Source organism: Lygodium microphyllum, chromosome 16 (assembly GCF_053477565.2).
Source record: "Lygodium microphyllum isolate KBCC chromosome 16, Lygodium_microphyllum_v1.1.10, whole genome shotgun sequence".
NCBI classification, from domain to species: domain Eukaryota; kingdom Viridiplantae; phylum Streptophyta; class Polypodiopsida; order Schizaeales; family Lygodiaceae; genus Lygodium; species Lygodium microphyllum.
Window position 1 is genome coordinate 140572570 of NC_141150.1, and position 7035 is coordinate 140579604.

The 7035-nt window shown below is 43.9% G+C and overlaps 1 pseudogene; it reads left to right on the forward strand.

Moving 5' to 3' along the window:
- Positions 1-438: 438 nt before the first annotated feature.
- LOC148023509 (uncharacterized) lies at positions 439-1210 on the forward strand (annotated as a pseudogene).
- The last annotated feature ends 5825 nt before the right edge of the window (positions 1211-7035 follow it).

Here is a 7035-nt window from a genome sequence, read left to right on the forward strand (position 1 = left end):
TCAAACATATGTCGATGCTCTTTTAGTGGATGTGACCCAAATTGATAGATTTGCCCTTGATAGGTAGACATGACAACTACATATTGCAAGAACATCAATTTACATGTTGCATATAGCATTGCATCATCGTTTACTTTGCATTAATGACTATGTTGTTTTGTGTATAGCATCAACAAGTTTTTTGCAACACAAAAGATGCATCTTTTATAGCAAAGATGGAGTTCCATGTCAAGAGGTGGCTCGATTGATATTTGCGGATTTTCCTACGAGCTTGCTTGTGGATGCTCTAGGTCCCATCCCATTGGGTAAGTTATGCTTTCTATCACAAAAGGTTTACATCAAACTCACTTCTCATATATCATGATGCCAATGTTGTTTGTAGAAGGCATGACTATTCCCAAGTGAAACACGTTCTCAAAGGGTCTAGTTATGGGTTGTATGGACCTTACTCGTGAGTATTTGGCCGACCAGGGATTCTTAGTCACTATGTGCTTAGCAGAGCATATAGGTGAGTTTATTACGGATGTGGCAAGAGTGGGGCTTGTGCTTCACCGCACTTGGACACTCATGTGTGACTCCAAGGCTTATCTACATCCCGTTACTAGAGAGGCGGTAAGATAACAAAGTTGGATACGTTGAACGTATGGTTGTATGTTCTAAATAAAGTTTGTGTTACATGCTTTTAAAAAAAACATGGATCACTTATTCTATTTCCACTCGTGAATAGGTACTTGATCTTACTGTGTGTCTTTGGCATCGTGCTGGTCATGTTGTGCCTTGCTATGACAGAGAGGCTGGGGAGAAGATTTCAGAGAGATTGTTTCCAGCGTATGGTAGCTACATGATGGATGATTGTGTCTTTCCCATGGACGTTGATGGTGTCATTGTCAGAAGCGAAGCAGAGAGGTCTCATCTTTTCTTTCGGTAAGTAGTCTTGCATGTTTTTGCTCTCAGGTTACGTTGTATGGTATTTTCATTGTTTCTACTTGCATGGCCGGAAAGATTCTATATCTTGATTGGTGATATGGTTAGGTGGTTACTAGCTACATTAACGAAACGCTACGACTATGTTTTGGATGTGTTTGCGGGGTGTGGTGGTTTGGCGTAGGCCAGTGCAGAGGAGATGAGACATTGCATGTGTCTAGAAATAGATGATGTGCTCTATGGGGAGTGTTTGTCCACCATAGTGTGTGGACCGGTACCATGCTGAGAGAGTGTGTTTTTTTTTTTCGAGAGACTCTAGACATTTCATTTTGTTACTACTTTTATATGTTTATTATACACTTCGTCATGTGACTATGCCCGATTTTGTCTAAGAGATTACATGCATTGGGATCTTTGATTTGTTTTTAGGAAGAGTGTACCTTGCGACTATTTGACACGAATATATTTTACTAGTTTTCCGTTGGTTTTGTTTTCTTGATGTGTGTTCATGTAAATGCAACGTGTCGTACTCCTTAAGTAAGACTACTTATATGTAGAATGGATATGTTGCACGAAAAAGCTCGAAAAAAAGATATTGATTAGAAAAGAACGAAAATGAAAGCTCGCAAAAATAAAATACCCAATTTGAAGGAGGTAGGTAAGATGGAAGCGCTTTGGCCGCAGTCGAGTGCTGAAGGGGGAGTGCAGCTTCCTCGCGCTCCTTGGGTTTTGTCCACCAAAGAAGAGCGCATTGTGAAGCAAGTAATCAAGTCTATCCGCACTCCGACGGGTATGATGCGTTCTCTCAGGTCCGCATTTTCTAAAGATGACCAATTGCCGGGGCTAAAATCCCATGATTGACATAAGATATGCCAGGTTTGTGAATAGAATGAATTGTAATTAGCGTGGGCATTTTTGCAATTTGAAAAGTGGCCATTATTCATAATGCTTTCTCATTTGTGGCAGTTTGTCCTACCGATCGCGATCGTAGGATGCCTTACTCCAGAAATTTGCGGGGCCATTTACAAGTTGTCGACTTTGGTGCAATGGATCTCACAGAAAGAGATTAAGACGTCCTCTATTGAATCCACGAGGCGGGGAGCAATGGAGACGGTCTGTCTCTTTGAGAAATACATGCCCACTAGCATGCTCACGATACAAGTTCACCTTCTTGTGCATCTTGTGGACAAAGTGGAGATTGCTAGACCTATCCATACGCGATGGATGTTCTTCCTGGAGCGCTTCATGAAAACCCTGAAAGGCTTTGTGCGACAACGAGCTCGTCTAGAAGGTAGCATGGCGGAAGGTTGGTTGGTGTCAGAGGCGTTAGTGCATATCTCACAATGGCTACCAACGGTGGAACCAAATAATGAAATGCTATGGACGCTAAAGGACGATGATAGACTGACTGGAGAAGTGGTGGTTGGAAATGGGGTAGAAAAAAGAATGGATGCCTCAATGGAAGAGAAGGTGAATCGCTTTTGTATGTTGCACCATGCCTCCATGGAGACGTGGCTCGCCAAGTACCAGATTGCAAGGCAAGATCAAGAGGAAGCGCGATCTGAATTCCGACGCAGTACGCGTCATCGAGCGATTTGATATCTCGAAGGCATGGAGGAGATGCCGCGGTTTATGTCAACACGATGGTTGCATGGAACCTTGACCGCAGCATCCAGCAAAGGGACAGAGGTCTCAATGGAGGAGTGGGAGTTCTCGAGGGGATGTAGTCCAAAGGTGATGAGGGGTTTAGAATATATCGTATCTAAATTTTATATGCGACATCTAATTTGAGTGTTTCAATGTACAGTACAAAATATATAGTGCAGCATGGTTGCGCGGACAGCATTTTCGCGTGGAGCGTATTGACAAAATGTGCTCCACAATGGACTATGGTGTCATGGCAAGGTTTGAGCAAGAGACTCGGCAACGAGCAACGGATCTGAACACGGTTGTGGATGAGATGGAGTATTTTGGGAACTTGCTAAGTATTATTACGGTGGATTACCATAGCTTCTCCATGATACTATTCGATGTGCAGTGGTTCAAAGTGGTACTTGGAGGAGCTGCAGCAACAGTTCGACGAGGTTCATCTGGATTTCTCGAAATAGATTCTGAAAAAAAATGGACGGATTTGCGCGACACCTTTGTGTTGCCGGCCCATTGTGAACAGGTGCATAGAGTCATTTGCTTGCTAATTGTAATACGACATGGTTTATGTCACAATGGTTTGAACTCGCTTTGTACGTGTTTGTGAACATGTAATCTTCTATCCAAACCCCTGACAACCTCGATGGTGGTATGTTATACCTTCAACTCCTCGAAGTGCGAGGGTATATGATCAAAGCGATGTTCCAGGCATAGATGAAGATAATATGCAAATAGAGGGGTCGATATTACAAGGGGTGGAGGCCACCGCAAGCTTGGAGCCCGCATCGGCTAACAATGATGGAAATACAGGAGTCCAAGAATTTTTTGAGAACGAGGCAGACTCGTTCTTTTGTGGTGATATGTCTATCGACCTTCCAGTGTATGCAGAGTTGTGTCAGGAGATTAACATGGGACCATAGGATACTTCATTCTTGGAGAATTGTATTACTTAATTCGTTGTTTAGATCTTCCATAAAGGTACATAAGATATGCATTTTAAGAGAGATTTTTCAAAAATGATTTATATTACTATGCTTTGTATAGTTTAAATTGATTATTCTAACACCATTTTTTATCTGTGCAGGTGACATTTTCAGGATGAGTCGAGGGATGAGCGATGAGGAGTTTCAGGACATGATAGCATGCATGTCTCCAGACCAGCTCGTGAGATTCAGAGAGATGGCAGACCAGGAGCTGTCTTGTTCTTCGTCAGGGCGCTCTGCTAGATCTGCTTCAGCGCGATCAGATGCTTCAGCTTCGAGCAGACGATCTCGACGCTCACAACTTGGGCCAGAGGGAGGGACTACATCGGGATCAGGGGGTGCTGCTATGGAGACACGGATGTGGTGTCTCTGTCTCGTCGTTCAGCTGGAGCTGCATCACCTCCAAGATTTGTCACACCTGTGGGGACGTCTACTCTAGTTACTCCGGCTTTTGCGTAGCCGTCAGCAGGTGGCACCCCTTTTTGTGGCACCCCTTTGAGTGCCACTCCGAGAGAGGTTACCCCCGTCGGTACACCGGATGTAGAGGGGTCTCCTGGATATTCCCAAGAGCGTGGACGAAGATGGGAGAGGACCCATCTTAGGCAAACTCCTAGGGGTTATGGATACCTGGTTGATAGTAGGTCAGGAGCCATCATCATGAATGATGAGGGGAGGAGGGTGATGGCTCGCATGAGAGAGTTGTGCCAACAAGTTTTTCGGCACAACGCCCTGGATCATTGGAAGAACATACCGGAGGGGATCAAGGACTACATAGTAGCATCCTTGCACGAGAAGTTTCCGGTGCCAGCCGCAGTAGATAGATTCTCTACGGGCTGGATGATGGATTGCATGCGTGCATACATGTCACATAGACGATTCGACGCACGTAAGGAAATCAAGAGTGGGGTTGCAAAGCCCGAGTGGTTAGATGCAGACGACTGGCGCCGACTGAGGCAGGAGGCTACAGATTTGCCAGGACGTTGGAGTGAGCAGTGGGAGGCGGCGAGGGCACGACTCGAGGCTAGAGTGGTCCATCATCTTGGGAGTGGCAGCCACAGGACATATTTGGAGGACTTTGTAAGTTTCTCTTTTGTTTTGCTTGTTTGTTTTTTTGAAATATTCTTTGTATTGACAATCATGTTTCTAACAGTTAGCATTTTGTTTTCTTTGCAGCATTCCATTACAAATCGCAATCCGCAAGGCCTTGAGACTTGATATGCAGAGAGGCACGGTCTCAATGCATTGATCAACTGATTGTATAGATGCGGCAGCCCTGTAAGTCACTCATCTTTCTTGTCCGTAGTTACTATGAGATATTTGAATGCATTATTGTATGGTGGATTGATATGTTGTTTCTTTTTCTGCAGAATCCGTTCCATGCTCCTTTGCGGCGGGATGAGCTTTCGGGGGACGAGGAATTATAGCTCGCCCTTGGATCCTTGGAGCTCACACACCTTTAGCTTTTAGTCGCTTGATCTATGTAGACATTTTCTATGTATTAGTGACATCCTTTCATGATTGTACAAATCGCATTTTATGCGATCATGTATTTATTTCATGTATCAGTTTTATGATTTCAGTATACATTCTTTTTGTTTGCAAGCGCTTTGTATGCAGTAGTGCAGAAACTATTTTGTATGGCTGCCCTGCCACAAATTTTTTTTCCCTGTTACCGTCGCTATTTGCATCGCAAATTTACTGCTCATGTCGCTATTGGCCTCGCTATGTGTATCGCAAATTTACTGCTTGCGTCGCTATTTGCGTCGGTATATGTGACGCATATAGCGACACCAATAGCGACGTTTCTATGGCATCGTCAATAATGATGTTTTTTGCGACGACGGGGGGAAATTTTGTTGTTTGTATTTTCATCGCTTTAAATGTCGGTATAAGATCTATATCTTGTAGTGCTACGTATAGAGGGGCAGAGCAGTACAGAAGAGAATAGTGCAGTACAGAGCACTATAGTGCCACAGAAGGCTACAGAGACAGTCCCAGAGACAGGACCAGAGGCCCAAGAGATAGATGATACAGAAGTACTTCTAGAAATAGAAGAAGTGCCGATGCAGCAATTGTTAGAAGAAAAAGAAAAGATGAAAATGGGTGTAGCCCCATTCCCTAGCCGGCTGGAGAAGCCTATGGACCCTATTAAAGATTATGATTAGGTCAAAGACCTAGACACTTTTAAACCAAACTTAACATTCCGACAGATGCTGATGATGTCTCCCAGCTGTCGAAAGAGATTCAAAAGCATCTTGACACGAAGGCGTGGACTAAGGATCGCTCTTTCAATAGCAACCGAGACCAATAAGGCCCCAGAGCCTGTAAAGGAAGTGGATGTGGCTAATGCCTTCCTAGATCCTGGAACCCGAGAGATAAGTGTATGGATAGAAGGATGCTTCATTTCAGATGCATTGATTAATGGAGGCTCATCAGTAAACATAATGACGAATGTCACAATGAAGGACTTAGGGTTGCAAGGAATTCAAGCTATACAGTGGCTTATCAAATTGGTAGACCAAAGTACAATCAAACCATTGGGCATCCTCCCGTATGTAAAAACAACCCTTGCAGGAAGAGACTATTGGCTGACATATTTGGTGGTCAAACCAAATTCTTATGGGACTTCATACCCTTTGCTGTTGGGAAGACCTTAGCTTGTTGAAGCAAGAGCTAGGACGGATTGGTTCAAAGGAACCCTAACCCTAGGCAGAGGACTCAATAAAGCGGTGTTAAAGCTATATGGATTGCAAAAAGGCAATGGATCCACATCCATTGAAGTCATAACCGACTCCTCTAACGAGGCAATAGATGGTACATCAGGAGATGAAGAAGCTGTTAAGCAAATCTTTCCTAAGAAAATAGAGGCACAGTCCTTAACAGTGGGCACTGTAAGCCAACTGCCAAGGGAAGTAAAATCCTTGTCCATGGGTGAATACCTCCTACCTCAACTAGAATTAACTTCTAAAATCACCTCTAACAGTGAAATAGAAGCATGGATGTACTGTTCTCCCTGTTACATGACAGTCGCATAGACAGAGCAGAGACAGTACAGAGACACTACAGATACAGAGGCAGAACAGATACAGAGCAGAGACAGTACAGAGACAGAGCGGATACAGAGATAGTTACAGAGACAGTAACAGATACAGAGCCAGAGTTAGAGGCAGAAGCAGAATCAGAACTGGTGACAGAAGCAGAAGCACATGCAGAGGCAGAAGATCTATTCTTCTCCTATAGAGCCTCTACAGAAGCAGAGATAGAGCCTCCAGAGGATGAGGATGAAAATGATGGGGAAGAAAATGAAGCAGGTTATGAAAGTGCAGATGATGAATTCCCTTTGATAGAGGATGATCTTGTTGATGTCCCTATAAAGACATCAGAGATCGAATATCTCATGGTACTCGATGAAATGACCATGGTTCCATTTGGATTGGTCAATGGACCACAAAGTATGCAGAATCTGTATAAGCAATGGATT